General features: G+C 46.9%; 1 protein-coding gene across 2 annotated transcripts in view; it reads right to left on the bottom strand.

The window, feature by feature from the left end:
* The window catches only part of GRIK5 (glutamate ionotropic receptor kainate type subunit 5), a 565,130-nt gene extending 549,135 nt beyond the window's left edge, over window positions 1–15,995 (bottom strand). Inside the window, exon 1 of one of the 2 annotated variants that reach the window (XM_082273102.1) lies at window positions 15,895–15,995. The gene's annotated coding sequence lies outside the window, so the exon portion shown is untranslated. Of the gene's footprint in view, window positions 1–14,361; window positions 15,710–15,894 lie in introns of those variants that run through there. The other variant, XM_082273101.1, reaches the window with a different exon arrangement.
* Between the last annotated feature and the right edge of the window lie 459 nt (window positions 15,996–16,454).

Below are 16,454 nucleotides of genomic sequence, written 5' to 3'. Positions count from 1 at the left end.
TTATTTTAGAGCTTTCTTTCCTGTATTATCACCTGCTGATCCTGCCAGTAACACACTTCCTGCCAGAGGCGTAACTAGAACCTTCAGTGCCCCGGTGTAAGAAACCATGAAGGGCCCCCCCGGCAGTGGCGTAGCGTGGGTTGTGAGCACCCGGGGCAAGGCAAGTAATTTGCGCCCCCTAACCTGTGGATTTTAGCACTCGAGTCTCTTCCACTAGATTAGTTGCCCTGCTAAGTGTCCAGCGTGCCCCCTTTCAATGCAGAATGACCAGCGTGCCCCCTTTTAATGCGGAATGATCAGCGTGCCCCCTTTCAATGCAGAGTGACCAGCGTGCCCCCTTTCAATGCGGAATGACCAGCGTGCCCCCTTTCAATGCGGAATGACCAGCGTGCCCCCTTTCAATGCGGAATGACCAGCGTGCCCCCTTTCAATACGGAATGACCAGCGTGCCCCCTTTCAATGCGGAATGACCAGCGTGCCCCCTTTCAATGCGGAATGACCAGCGTGCCCCCTTTCAATGTGGAATGACCAGCGTGCCCCCTTTCAATGCGGAATGACCAGCGTGCCCCCTTTCAATGCGGAATGACCAGCGTGCCCCCTTTCAATGTGGAATGACCAGCGTGCCCCCTTTCAATGCGGAATGACCAGCGTGCCCCCTTTCAATGCAGAATGACCAGCGTGCCCCCTTTCAATACGGAATGACCAGCGTGCCCCCTTTCAATGCGGGATGACCAGCGTGCCCCCTTTCAATGCAGAATGACCAGCGTGCCCCCTTTCAATGCAGAATGACCAGCGTGCCCCCTTTCAATGCAGAATGACCAGCGTGCTCCCTTCAATGCAGAGAGACCAGTGTGCCCCCTTTCATTGCAGAATGACCAGCGTGCCCCCTTTCAATGCAGAATGACCAGCGTGCTCCCTTCAATGCAGAGAGACCAGTGTGCCCCCTTTCATTGCAGAATGACCAGTGTGCCCCCTTTCAATGCAGAGAGACCAGCATGCCCCCTTTTATTGCAGAGACTTACCTGCAGCGGCGGTTTCTCCTCAGTTCCCCGCGTCTCCTCGAGTCCTCCCGCCTCCTGCTCGGCAGCTCGGCCAATGAGGAAGCGGATCCTACTTCCTGATTGGCTAGGAGGAGCGAAATCTGTAACAGCGCCAGACTGCTGACTCTGCTCACTCGCTGCTAAACTGACTGAGCGAACTGTTATGTCAGAGTCAGACAGAGTGCATAGGCGTGCGCAGCCTACAGCATTAGGGTGTGCACCTCAACCACATGTGCATGTGTGTATATATATATATATATATATATATATATATATATATATATATACACACACACTTTTATAAATAAATGTAAACAAACATTTAAGGGGTATTAAAACATTTTTAATTAAACAATTATCAATGTATACCATAGATCCCATTTAGAGCAGGGTCCCCATAGATCCCCTTTAGAGCAGGGTCCCCATAGATCCCCTTTAGAGCAGGGTCCTTATAGATCCCCCTTTACAGCAGGGTCCCCCATAGATCCCCTATAGAGCAGGCCAGGGTCCCCATAGATGCCCATTTAGAGCAGGGTCCCCATAGATCACCTTTTAGAGCAGGGACCCCATAGATCCCCCTTTAGAAAATGGTCTCCATATAATCTATGGGGACATTTCTCTAAAGTGGGGAATCTATGGGGACCCTGCTCTAAAGGGGGATCTGTGGGGACCCTGGCCTGCTCTAAAGGGGATCTATGGGGACCCTGCTCTAAAGGGGGATCTATGGGGACCCTGGCCTGCTCTAAAGGGGATCTATAGGGACCCTGGCCTCCTCTAAAGGGGATCTATGGGGACCCTGCTCTAAAGGGGGATCTATGGGGACCCTGGCCTGCTCTAAAGGGGGATCTATGGGGACCCTGGCCTCCTCTAAAGGGGATCTATGGGGATCCTGCTCTAAAGGGGGGATCTATGGCATAGATCCCCTTTAGAGCAGGGTCCCTATAGATCCCCCTTTAGAGCAGGCCAGGGCAGGTTCCCCATATAGATCTCCCCCTTACAGCAGGCCAGGGTGAGGTGAGGTCCGGACCCTGGCCTGCTGTAGGGGGGGATCTATATGGGGGACCCCAGAGTGACCTAACCTCACCCTGGCATGCTGTAAGGGGGGATAGATCTTTTCAGTTTTCAGTGTTCTTCTCACACACTCCTACCTTTTTTTTCCCCTGTCCAAGACCCGATCACAGCAGGCTAGGTTTTCTCCTCGAGTCCCCCTAGGATTTCCTCCTGCAGTAACGTCTGACCTTCGTCTCCACTGGCTCTCTCCTCTCTGGCCTCTCATCTGCCACCGCTGCCAGGTTCTTCTGCTGCTGCTTGGCCTGGTGGTTCTCTCCCGCGCTCAGCGCTGCGCTGGGCGGCCGCTGCAGGGGTTAGTCCCTTCCCCAGATAGTTCCTGCACGCCTGGCCTGTCTCTCCAAACACCCCCCCCCCCTCCCCCACAGTGGGCGACCCGGCGGCTCGGATCGGATTCGGGAGCCGAGCTGCACAGCCACAGCCAGCACTGTGACTGCAGTGAGAGAGTGAGTGAGCCAGGGCAGAGAGCTGCGAGTGCGAGCGGGCGGCGGCAGCCAGCCTAAGACAGTGTGAGTGACAACTGAACTGACATGACACTGCGGAGCGCCGAGCCGATCATGCGCCCCCCCAGATGTTGCGCCCGGTGCGGCCGCCCCCCCTGCACCCCCCACGCTACGCCACTGCCCCCCGGACCCCTGGCCGGGGCCCTTCCCTTCAAGCCTGGGGCTCTTCCCACTGATCCTGGGGCCCTTTACTCTCGTTGCGGGGCCCTTATTATGGTCCAGCAGCGGGACCCTTTCACAAGTTCTGCAGTTGGCCCCCTTCCTGCCACCTTGGGGCCTCCCCGCGGTGGTATAATTCCAGGGGCTGGTCGCAAGTGTGACCTTCGCGATCCTGGAAGTTCACCCACTGGTTTTATTTTTTGGTATTTTAATTGTATTATTTTTAATCATTTTATTTTATTTTTTTACAATGTCACTGACTATGACTCTGTCTATTCCGACCCTTCCTGGTTCTCTATTGTGACACATCCCCTGCAGCAGCCGGCAGGAGAGGGGAGGGGGGGCAGGGGAGCATACTGGGGCCCAGAGACAGCAGCACACAAGTGAACTGGATAGGAGGAGTGGTGGGGGCAGCATACAGAGGAACCCTTTTCCTCTTGCGGCCACAGGAGGAAAAAGGAGGACAGTGATTTCTCTACGTGCTGCCCCCGCCGCCCCTCCTATCCAGGTGTACAGGGGAGCCGCACAGGCCCACTGGAGCACGGGGCCCGGTTGCAATTGCAACCCCTGCAACCCCTGTAGTTACGCCCCTGCTCCCTGCCCTAGGGTGACAAGGCTCACTCACTGTACTGTATCTACGAAGACTTGTCCCCCTAGAACAGGAAGTGTGTTAGGACTGCAGAACACCTCCCAATCACCTTGTCTCCACACCATAGTGCAGGAGTCTTCAAACTATGGCCCTCCAGTTGTCCAGGAACTACAATTCCCATCATGCCTAGCCATGTCTGATAATGTCAGAGTTTTACAATGCCTCATGGGAGTTGTAGTTCAGCAACAGCTGGAGGGTCATAGTTTGAAGATCCCTGCCATAGTGGGATGTTTTCTATAGTCTACAGAAAGAACTGAGAACAATAATAACGGTGCAGCAGAGGCATAGTGTACAGGACGTTATCGGCTGATCAACAGGTATTGTAATTGCACATAGTAATAAGATATAATACAATAGTTTGAATGGTATAATAAACAGACCAAAAAGGAGCAAATAAGAGAAGTTCATTGGTAGGGTTTGCATACACATTAAGTCATAGGTGTACTATTCATGTACTTTACCCGATTCATGGAACAACATCTAAAATCACATTCATTTCAAGCAACACTGTGTACATTGGAAATCAAAGCATTTGAAGAAGTCCTGAATATTGCATTTACAATGAGCGCCATCCAAGTACATTGAAATTCATGCAAAGCTCATGATAAACACATCCACTGTGCATTCTGCATTCACCTATTAGCATTACAATAGTATTCAATCCTCTATATAGACTAGAAAAATCATTGTAAAAACACATCTATAATAACACCAAAACTGCATACTATATAAGCAAACATTATTCATTTTATACTCACTGCATACTTTTCTCTTTTGTATATACATGGAGGATGCTGCATTCTGTACATTAGCAAAAAGAAGCCAGAATTCTATGTTATCATACCACGGCTGGGCCCAGAGGTGGTTGCACCCTCTATACCCTCTGTATATATATAGATCAGCCTTTTTTCAAAGTTGAAGCAATTTCCAGGTCATGGGGAACAACTGCTCAAACTAATTTATTGGTGCTCCTTACATTGGTAGCCACTGAGACGAAAGGCCCTTACATTGATGGTCAGTGGGAAGAATGCTCCTTACATTGATGGTCAGTGGGAAGAATGCTCCTTACATTGGTGGTCAGTGGGAAGAATGCTCCTTACATTGGTGGTCAGTGGGAAGAATGCTCCTTACATTGGTGGTCAGGGGGAAGAATGCTCCTTACATTGGTGGCCACTGAGACGAAAGCCCCTTAGATTGGTGGCCAGTGGGAAGAATGCTCCTTACATTGGTAGCCACTGAGACGAAAGGCCCTTACATTGATGGTCAGTGGGAAGAATGCTCCTTACATTGGTGGTCAGTGGGAAGAATGCTCCTTACATTGGTGGTCAGTGGGAAGAATGCTCCTTACATTGGTGGTCAGGGGGAAGAATGCTTCTTACATTGGTGGCCACTGAGACGAAAGCCCCTTAGATTGGTGGCCAGTGGGAAGAATGCCCCTTACATTGGTGGCCACTGAGACGAAAGCCCCTTACATTGGTGGCCAGTGGGAAGAATGCCCCTTACATTGGTGGCCAGTGGGAAGAATGTCCCTTATGTTTGTTGATTGTGGGAAGCACGTCCCTTACAATAATGGTCAAAGGGTAGAATGTCCCTTACATTGGTGGCCACTGGGAAGAAAGCCCATTACATTGGGGCTACTGGAAAGAAAGCCCATTACATTAGTAGCCACTAGGAAGAAAGACCCTTACATCTGTGGTCAATGGAAAGAATGTCCCTTATGTTTGTGGTCTGTGGGAATCATGTCTCTTACATTTATGGTCAATGGGTAGAATGTCCCTTACATTGGTGGCCACTGGGAAGAAAGTCCATTACATTGGTGGCCACTAGGAAGAAAGTCCATTACATTGGTTGCCACTAGAAAGAAAGCCCCTTACATTTGTGTTCAATGGAAATAATGTTCCTTAAATTGGTGTTTAGTAGGAAGATAGCTCCTTACATTGGTGGCCACTGGGAAAAAGCCCCTTACATTGGTGGTCAGTGGGAGGAATGATCCTTACATTGGTGGCCACTGGGAAAAAGCCCCTTACATTGGTGATCAGTGGGAAGAATGCTCCTTACATTGGTTTGCCAGTAGGTAGAATGTCCCTTACATTGGTGGCCACTAGGAAGTAAGCCCCTTACATTTGTGGTCAGTAAAAGGAATGCTCCTTAAATTGGTGGTCAATGGGAAGAATGCCCCTTACATTATTGATCAGTGGGTAGAATGTCCTTTACATTGGTGGCCCCTAGGAAGAAAGCCCCTTACAATGGTGGCCACTAGGAAGAAAGACATTTACATTGGTGGACAGTGGAAGGAATGCTATTTACATTGGAGGTCGGTGGGAAGAATGTCCCTTATGTTTGTGGTCTGTGGGATAAAATCTCCTTACATTGGTGGTCTTTGGGAAGAATGTCCCTTATGTTTGTGGTCAGTGGGAAGAATGCTCCTTACATTGGTGGTCTGTGGGAAGAATGCTCCTTACATTGGTGGTCTGTGGGAAGAATGCTCCTGACATTGGTGGTCTGCGGGAAGCATGTCCCTAACATTAATGGTCAATGGGTAGAATGTCCCTTACATTAATGGTCAATGGGTAGAATGTCCCTTACATTATTGGTCAATGAAAAGAATGCTCCTTACATTGGTGGTTAGTGGGAATAATGTCCCTTACATTGGTGGTTAGTGGGAATAATGTCCCTTACGTTGGTGGTCAGTGGGAATATTGTTTCCTAAATCTCATCACTTTTCCAGTGAGAAGAATGCCCCCCAGAGAGCTAAAAATATAATTGGTGTCAAGCAGCTGGTTCTGCCAAGTGGCACCGGCCCCAGAATTCTGCAGACACCACCAAATGGAGGTCAATCAGCCACAGCTAGCAGCCCCTAGCAAACCTGTGTAGGAACTCCAGGGAGAATAGCTGATACCGACATTCTCTAGTACTGTATATGTTCAGAATAACCTGTATAGAGATGAATATATATTGAGATCACTATCATTGACCTCCTATAGAAAAATGCTATATGCTTGCCTATCTCTGGCTGCAGTATTCTCTGAGTCACCAATCCAGAACAAGCAAGCAAGTCAACAATGTCAGAAAGAAGTAAAATCTTCTGATTTGCATACCGGTTCCAGGTCATGGTCTCAGAGAGCATTGACATAACTGGGTGAGAGTTCCAGCCAGGCAACCAGCAATTTTAGAAGGAGATGGCAGCTTCCATATTCTCTCAGACAGGTTTCCTTTTAGTCACTGTCTTGGTACATACACCATTTCACCTTGTTTGTATTGTAATATGTATTTTTTTAGTTTATCTTATATTCCACTGCAGTGCGCTTTTAAAGTGTTTTACTCTCTCCTTTCTTCTGTGCAGCTAAACGGCATGTGAATTGTATTTATACTGTAAGATGGACTTCAGGTGACCAGCTAAACGCACAGTCAATACACATATGCATAAACTGTTCTACCTGCCCAAGTATTGTCCAATCATGTTCAGCCAGCCTTGTGATCCAGGCACCTTTGGATGACAGTACAGCCAGGTTGGTGCCCCTTTTTATTTCTTTACCTTGTACTTATATGTATAAATACACTTTTTTAATGAATACATAACTAGCTGTGTTTGTTTGTTACTTGAGTTTGGCGTTAATATTGATCCCTTGGGTTGAGAAACTTCATAGACTTTTATAACGGCACACTGCATATAAGGGATTGGCGGGAAATGTAATATAAAAAAAGATGGCACTTGGGGGGTCAGTGCCAATGTGTACACTTATTTGTTTATCTTTCTCTTGCTTTCCTTCTTTATCGCCATTTTCCTTTCTCTCTCTCTTTCTTTCTTCCTATCTCTCCTTCTCCCTTTCTTTCTCTTGCTCTTTATCTAATTTCTTCCTCTTTTCATCTCTTGCTTTCTATCTTCTTTCTTTCTCACTTTCCCTTTCTCTATCACTCTTTTCTTTCTCTTTCTCCTTCCTCTTTCTTTCATTCTCTCCTTCTCCCACTTTGTTTCTATCTCTCCTTTTCCCCTATTTCTTTCTTTTTTTCTCCTTTCTCTCTCTCTCTCTCTCTCTCCTTCCTATTTCTTTCATTATCTCTCTTTTTCTCCTTTTCTTTCTTTCTTTCTCTTTCTTTCTCCCCTTCCCCTTGTACCTCTCCCTCCTCCCCCCCCCCTTACCTCTCTCTCTCTCTCTCTCTCTCTCTCTAATTCCTTTTTCTTTCTCTCTCCTTATTCACTCTCTATTCCATATCTCTCTCTCTCTCTCTCGCGCGCTCTCTCTCTCTCTCTCTCTCGCTCTCTGTCTCTCTCTTCTTCCCTCTCTCTCTCGCTCTCTGTCTCTCTCTCTCTCTCGCTCTCTGTCTCTCTCTTCTTCCCTCTCTCTCTCGCTCTCTGTCTCTCTCTCTCGCTCTCTGTCTCTCTCTTCTTCCCTCTCTCTCTCTTCTTCCCTCTCTCTCGCTCTCTGTCTCTCTCTCTCGCTCTGTCTCTCTCTTCTTCCCTCTCTCTCGCTCTCTGTCTCTCTCTTCTTCCCTCTCTCTCTGTCTCTCTCTCTCGCTCTCTGTCTCTCTCTTCTTCCCTCTCTCTCTCGCTCTCTGTCTCTCTCTTCTTCCCTCTCTCTCTCTCGCTCTCTGTCTCTCTCTCTCGCTCTCTGTCTCTCTCTTCTTCCCTCTCTCTCTCGCTCTCTGTCTCTCTCTTCTTCCCTCTCTCTCTCGCTCTCTGTCTCTCTCTTCTTCCCTCTCTCTCTCTCTCGCTCTCTGTCTCTCTCTCTCTCTCTCGCTCTCTGTCTCTCTCTTCTTCCCTCTCTCTCTCGCTCTCTGTCTCTCTCTCTCGCTCTCTGTCTCTCTCTTCTTCCCTCTCTCTCTCGCTCTCTGTCTCTCTCTCTCGCTCTCTGTCTCTCTCTTCTTCCCTCTCTCTCGCTCTCTGTCTCTCTCTCTCGCTCTCTGTCTCTCTCTCTCTCGCTCTCTGTCTCTCTCTTCTTCCCTCTCTCTCTCGCTCTCTGTCTCTCGCTCTCTCGCTCTCTGTCTCTCTCTCTCTCGCTCTCTGTCTCTCTCTCTCGCTCTCTGTCTCTCTCTCTCGCTCTCTGTCTCTCTCGCTCTCTGTCTCTCTCGCTCTCTGTCTCTCTCTCGCTCTCTGTCTCTCTCTTCTTCCCCCTCTCTCTCGCTCTCTGTCTCTCTCTCGCTCTCTGTCTCTCTCTTCTTCCCCCTCTCTCTCGCTCTGTCTCTCTCTCTTCTTCCCTCTCTCTCTCTCTCTCGCTCTGTCTCTTTCTCTCTCTTCTTCCCTCTCACTATAGGGTATGTCCCCACACACAAAAAAAGTGAAAACGTCTTGGTGACATCACAGACAGCAATGATTCAGAAAGCATTCCATCCTAGATCATAATGGAAGCAGTCTGTTGCTATAAGCTGCTGCACATCACTTCCTTTATTTCCCATTCCATAGACTAGAGGAGCTGAGGACTAGCCGTACAGAATCACACAATTTGCACAAAACAGTTCACATAATTACAGTCTGTGTATTTAGCCATTTGTCTGGAGATTTAAATACCAACTGAATGGTTAAGGGAGATGTGAACCATAACTGAATGACAATTAGTTTGCACAAGCACTGCGCACCACATGGCACTTATAAAGCTGGGCTTCTAAAGGTGACAACATGATACCATGCCTGCCTAATTTGTAAAAAACAAACACTTGTAGTCTCTATTAAAAGTCTGCTAAGACAGGGTGACAACGCAGCTGCTCAATTGAAAGACGGGGATAGAGCGTTGTCACCCTATAACAGGAAGAGCCTAAACAAGGACTTTCATCAGAATCAGCAGATATTATTTTAATGCTGAAGCAGATTTAAAGCTTATGTGAAATGTTAGCAGTTGGGTTCACATCTACTTTAAAGTAGTGCAGAAAAAAAACATCACCCCTAACTTTTATTGGTTTTTATTGGTCAAACCAGGGAAAGACAAGTGCTGATTGGATGCTACTGGTGAATGCACTTTACATGCTGCTGCTTAATAACTAATCCTGAATACTTTGCCATTCAAAGTGCTGAATAAAACAAATATATAAAATGTAACTCCAAAAATAATCTATACACATCCACTACCTAATGGTTCTGAAATCTATTTTTCATTAAATTGTTTCTTACGGTGTTTTTCTGGCTCCTTATAACATCCTCCATGAGCTCCCAAACCTCTCCTTTTCCCCCTCTCACTTTTGTTTGCTTGAAACAATCAGTGCATGTTAGTTGCAGTCATGTGCAATGCTCTATGCAGACTACACATCCCATAGTCCATCTCAGGAGCAAACAAGAGATGGTGGCTATGGTCAAAACAGTATACAATGCTCCAGGTCGGTCCACTTCTCTCTAACCCAGGGGTGGGGAACCTTTTTTCTGCCAAGGGCCATTTTGGTATTTAGAAAATCATTAGTGGGCCGTACAAAATTATCAACTTAAAAATGTGCCTGTTATATTTGGTCAAACATTTAATTAACTCACCCCTAATGTGATGGTTGCAACTGCGTCTCTTTGGTGAGGTGTGTGATGTTAGCTGGTATTGCTTTTACAGGTTTGCGTCCGTCAGTCTGGAGTTCAGCCGACTCTTTGTGGTGGTACGTTTTGAAAAGAACTGCTGGCAGGTACTGCTGGTGGTTACAGCTGGCTGGTACTGCTGGTAGTTACAGCTGGCTGGTACTGCTGGTGGTTACAGCTGGCTGGTACTGCTGGTGGTTACAGCTGGCTGGTACTGCTGGTGGTTACAGCTGGCTGGTACTGCTGGTGGTTGCAGCTGGCTGGTATTGCTGTGGGTACTGCTGGCTCAGGCTGCTACTGTGCAGTAGGTACTGCTGGCTCAGGCTGGTACTGTGCTGTAGGTACTGCTGTGGGTACTGCTGGCTCAGGCTGGTACTGCTGGCTGGTACTGTGCTGTGGGTACTACTGGCTGGTACTGCTGGCTCCAGCTGGTACTACTGGCTAGTACTGCTGGCTGGTACTGCTGGCTCTGGCTGGTACTGCTGTGTGTGCTGCTGGCGGGGAATGCTGGTTAGCAGCGGCGCCGCGCTGGAGGAAGAGGCGATGTTTCCTGTATTGGTCACAGGCGGAGTGCATTTGATATCACTCCGCCTGTGACTCACTAAGACTGTCAGAACGGAGCCGGAACTATACAGGAAGCATCAGCTCCGTTCTGACAGAGAGACACAGACTCAGCTGCACAGGGGGCCGGACCGAATGACTTCGAGGGCCGCATACGGCCCCCAGGCCATAGGTTCCCCACCCCTTCTCTAACCCCAAAGACACAGGTGCCGGTCCAGCCCCTATTGCAGAACAGGTGGATGACTGCACACTGCTATTGCTAAGATCCATAAATGTATTGAAAAAAATCATCAAGTCCAAAAAGCATAGCACACAACAAGAGAAATGTTGACGCGTTTCACGCAATTAAGCGCCTGTTGGCATGAAACGCGTCAACACTTGCTCTTGTGTGCTATACTATGTGGATTGTTTTTTTTCCAATAAAGCTTTGGATCTTAGCAATACAGCATGTGGTACCCCACCTGTTAATTGTCCAAGGTGACTACATTCCTACATACAGTGGGACCATGGAGAATGAAGGTAGCCACCCTCTAACAGAAGTCACATTACAGTAGCAAAAAAATTAAAGTTGAAGATTTGAAGGAGGGTGAGAGCAATAGATGGGACGTTTTTTTGAGTAAATACATACTTGAAATTGGTGGCACTTTCTGTGTGACAAATGGTAGATGTTATGTACATCCCACATTCTCGGTAGTTGTTATGTACATCCCAAGTTCTCGGGAGTTGTTATGTACCCATATGGAAGAAAAATATATTTCCAATATATTTAGGGAACAATTTTTAGAAATATATTGAATATGGCCAAAATTGTAGCATTTCAAATATATTTCTAATATATTTGCGGGAAAAAAAATGAATTTTTTAAAAAATATATTTTAAATATATTTTTCTTCCATGTGGGTAGATCCCACGTTCTCGGGAGTTGTTATGTACATCTTAAGTTCTCGGGAGTTGTTATGTACATCCCAAGTTCTCGGTAGATGTTATGTACGCCCCAAGTTCTCTGGAGATGTTATGTACATCCCAAGTTCTTGGTAGTTATGTACATCCCAAGTTCTCGGTAGCTGTTATGTACATCCCAAGTTCTCTGTAGATGTTATGTACATCTCAAGTTCTCTGTAGTTGTTATGTACATCCCAAGTTCTCAGTAGATGTTATGTACATCCCAAGTTCTCGGTAGATGTTATGTACATCCCAAGTTCTCAGTAGATGTTATGTACATCCCAAGTTCTCGGTAGATGTTATGTACATCCCAAGTTCTCAGTAGATGTTATGTACATCCCAAGTTCTCGGGAGTTGTTATGTACATCCCAAGTTCTCGGTAGATGTTATGTACATCCCAAGTTCTCTGTAGTTATGTACATCCCAAGTTCTCTATAGATGTTATGTACATCCCAAGTTCTCGGGAGTTGTTATGTACATCCCAAGTTCTCAGTAGATGTTATGTACATCCCAAGTTCTCTATAGATGTTATGTACATCCCAAGTTCTCGGTAGTTGTTATGTACATCCCAAGTTCTTGGTAGTTATGTGCATCCCAAGTTCTCGGTAGATGTTATGTACATCTCAAGTTCTCGGGAGTTGTTATGTACATCCCAAGTTCTCTGGAGTTGTTATGTACATCCTAAGTTCTCGGGAGTTGTTATGTACATCCCAAGTTCTCTGGAGTTGTTATGTACATCCTAAGTTCTCGGTAGTTGTTATGTACATCTCAAGTTCTCGGGAGTTGTTATGTACATCCCAAGTTCTCTGGAGTTGTTATGTACATCCTAAGTTCTCGGGAGTTGTTATGTACATCCCAAGTTCTCTGGAGTTGTTATGTACATCCTAAGTTCTCGGTAGTTGTTATGTACATCTCAAGTTCTCGGGAGTTGTTATGTACATCCCAAGTTCTCTGGAGTTGTTATGTACATCCTAAGTTCTCGGGAGTTGTTATGTACATCTCAAGTTCTCGGGAGTTGTTATGTACATCCCAAGTTCTCGGTAGTTGTTATGTACATCCCAAGTTCTCAGTAGTTGTTATGTACATCCCAAGTTCTCGGTAGAGGTTATGTACATCCCAAGTTTTCAGTAGTTTTTATGTACATCCCAGTAGTTATGTACATCTTATGTTCTCAGTAGATGTTATGTACATCCCAAGTTCTCAGTAGTTGTTATGTTCATCCCAAGTTCTCGGGAGTTGTTATGTACATCCCAAGTTCTCGGCAGTTGTTATGTACATCCCAAGTTCTCCCTAGTCTGATGGAATTTTTACCTTTGTATATTGGTGTTCGGTTGACTTGGTCAGATATGAGCTAGGTATTGGGGTCTACAGGACGTCTACAATAAATGGTACATCTCATTGTATATAGTGTGCCGGCCCTATGCTTCTGTTAGGTACATCCAATATGTTCTTCTATCTGTGTGCCTACAAAAGACGTTCTGATGCACCTTTCCACACAGGAGTGCATATGTTACAATGTCTGGTTGGTATACACATACTGGTTGGTATACACATACTGGTTGGTATACACATACTGGTGGGCATACACATACTGGTTGGTATACACATACTGGTGGGTATACACATACTGGTTGGTATACACATACTGGTTGGTATACACATACTGGTGGGTATACACATACTGGTGGGTATACACATACTGGTTGGTATACACATACTGGTGGGTATACACATACTGGTTGGTATACACATACTGGTGGGTATACACATACTGGTTGGTATACACATACTGGTGGGTATACACATACTGGTGGGTATACACATAGTGGTTGGTATACACATACTGGTTGGTATACACATACTGGTGGGCATACACATACTGGTTGGTATACACATACTGGTGGGTATACACATACTGGTTGGTATACACATACTGGTTGGTATACACATACTGGTGGGTATACACATACTGGTGGGTATACACATACTGGTTGGTATACACATAGTGGTGGGTATACACATACTGGTTGGTATACACATACTGGTGGGTATACACATACTGGTTGGTATACACATACTGGTTGGTATACACATACTGGTGGGTATAGACATACTGGTGGGTATACACATACTGGTTGGTATACACATACTGGTTGGTATACACATACTGGTGGGTATACACATACTGGTTGGTATACACATACTGGTGGGTATACACATACTGGTTGGTATACACATACTGGTTGGTATACACATACTGGTGGGTATACACATACTGGTGGGTATACACATACTGGTTGGTATACACATACTGGTTGGTATACACATATTGGTTGGTATACACATACTGGTGGGTATACACATACTGGTTGGTATACACATACTGGTTGACTATACGAAATGAGCAGTGAATAGCAGCACTATGTGTAGACAGCTCACCACATGTATATATCAGCTGTGTTTGTACTCTCATCCTTATATACACATGAGGAGCGTCCCAGCAACCTGACAACATGATTATTGAGCTCATCAAGTGTCAGATTAACCTCGAATATGCCTTGTTGTACTCTGGTTTCCAGCATTGTGCCCATAGCCCAAACAGGCCTGGTCCAGTAAGCAATCCCCCCCCCCCCCATTACCACCATCAACATCTGGTCCCAAAGCCTTGCCATGGAGAAGTCAACCACATTATTGGCCATTCCATCATTCAACCCAACAAACATTGCAGCCCACCATCTTTTCCCTCTTTGTCTCAAGCCCAAACCCGGCAAGGCTCAATGGTTCCCCTTGCACCGCCATTTTTAAAGGGCCCCAGAGTCAATTATAATATCAATTTTTCTTTTCCACCCACCAGGACATGGACATTCTTGGTAATGCAGCCCCCTCTTTCCCTTCCCTTTTGCCAATTTCCCAGCCACCCCAATAAGGAGCAAAAAAAAAATTTGCACTCACAGATAGATGAGGATGCAGCAGTTGGAGAGCTTGGTCCTGTTTGCTCTCTGGTTCCTTAGTACCTAACACACCGGAGCGATGAAGGGAGCCTAGAGGCAAAAAATTGATGAGGAGAGAGGAAGGGGAGGGTCACACTCTTCGAAAATACCCCCCCAAGACAAGCCACAAGGAATCCATTCCCTCTCCGACACAATTCCGCTCTCTCCCTCCTCAATTCCTCCTTCGTCTCCCGGAGACAGCGCACAGAGGGGGGAGATGCCGCCTCATCCGCCGGGGAGGGGGGGGGGTAATCACGTCCTTTTGGGGGTGGACGACAAGCTAACAATCTCTATCCCCCCAGCCTGGCAATGCAAGTCGCAGGTAATGTCATTAAGGCACAGAGTCCCACAGGAAAAATAAAAAGGGGGGGCTACCGTTGACCAGAAATCACCCAAACCAACCTGGAGACCTCCGTTGACTCACGAAAACCCACTGGCGGTCGTGGCGGTATGAGAGAGCGCGGCTATGAATCTAAAACAGCGAAACCAAGCGCAGGCCATGTTGATGGTCTTCCTTCTCTCCCCCCCCCTCCCCAGGTGAGAAGGAGACAAAACGCTTACAGACGATCGGTTCCACCAGGATAAAATCGAGGAGTCCACGGAGAACCAGATCCTGGAGGTGCGGGGTGAATGGAAGGCTCTCGAGAGGTAGTCAGGGGTTTTCACAGCAGGAAGACGGCATGTAGCACAGAATACGTGAAAGAATCCTGAGAAGCAGCGATGATGCCTTTGAGGGTCGGTCTTGGTCCAAACTCAATCGTTCTTTTTTTTTGATTATTTCCTCCTTTTAGTTTACCTTCTTCGTCCCAATGAAGGGTCTTCTACCTCCAAAAAAAGATAAAAAAAAATAAATAATATATAAATAAAGAAGAAGAAGCCTCAGTCATAAGGGTGGGATGTGGTCTGCAGGCCTCCTTCCGAAAAACCAAGACTAGGGGGGCGAGGAGCTGTGTGTGCACGATGAAGGCGGATGGTGCATGTGAAGTGCCTGTTAGTGCAGAGAAATGGACAGCGGGGAGGATGAGGTGTGCATACGCTGTGCTGGAAGAGAGAGGAGGCTATGCATGCAGTGATGACATGCTATCAGAAGGATGCAGTGCGTCTGCGGTGCATATTTATAAACGGCGTGTGGGTAGGACCCCCGCGTGTTTTGCGAAGCAGGTGCAGCGGACTGTGGGGGGAAAATCCAGATTTGCAGGATCTCTCTCTCTATTACCATTTCCCAGTCACTTCCTCCGCTGTCTCCCTCCCTTTGCAGGAGTCTCACACACTTCTCTCCATATCGCCACACCACGCCTCCCTCCTCCCTCTCCCTTTCATCCCTTTTTTTTTTTCTATCTGGTCTTGTGTCTATTCCCCTCTGCTATCCTCTCCGGCTTTGCCCCCTTTGCTCTTCTCCTTTCCCGCAGCCGTCCCCTCTTTCATTCTTCCCATGCCTGCTTTTTCTTTTTTCTTTTTTTTTCCTGGTTAATATTTGGTTTTGTCCACCACTCACCCCACTCCTGGGTTATCCATCCTCCCCTAATGATGCTGAGGCTGACTCGTCTTGTATTCTCACCATAGATTGTTCTACTCTTCTCCTCTCCCAACGCTCCCTCCCCCCCATTACCCATTCATTGAAGGCTTTGCTGGAGGTGGAAATGTGCAGCACAGTCACGAAGGATGGCCTTCTAGTGTCAGGGTTCCTGTGTGACCATGTACTGTGTGTGTGTGTCATACCAATGGTGATACTTGGCTTGCCCACGCTGCTCCTCACACTTACCTAATGGAGGGTCAACATCAAAAGAGCAGATTTGGGCAACAAGTGCAAGCTTTTTCGAAAGCTACTAAAGCCATCCCATACCCAGACAATGTGCTAAAATCAGAAAAATGGACCACTTCACCTTAAGGCTTATAGTAGTGTTAGGAACATGGCAACACCAGAGGTTCTACACCTACTGAACCCATGCTGGTCCTCACACTTACCTAATGGAGGGCCAAGAAGACTTGAATCAAAATCAAAAGAGCAGATCTGGGCAACAAGTGCAAACTTTATCAAAAGCTACTAAAGCCATC

This window comes from Pelophylax lessonae, assembly GCF_965119305.1.
Source record: "Pelophylax lessonae genome assembly, chromosome: 12".
Classification (NCBI taxonomy): domain Eukaryota; kingdom Metazoa; phylum Chordata; class Amphibia; order Anura; family Ranidae; genus Pelophylax; species Pelophylax lessonae.
The sequence above is the reverse complement of the archived record's forward strand: the minus strand, read 5'-3'. Positions and strand labels throughout refer to the sequence as shown.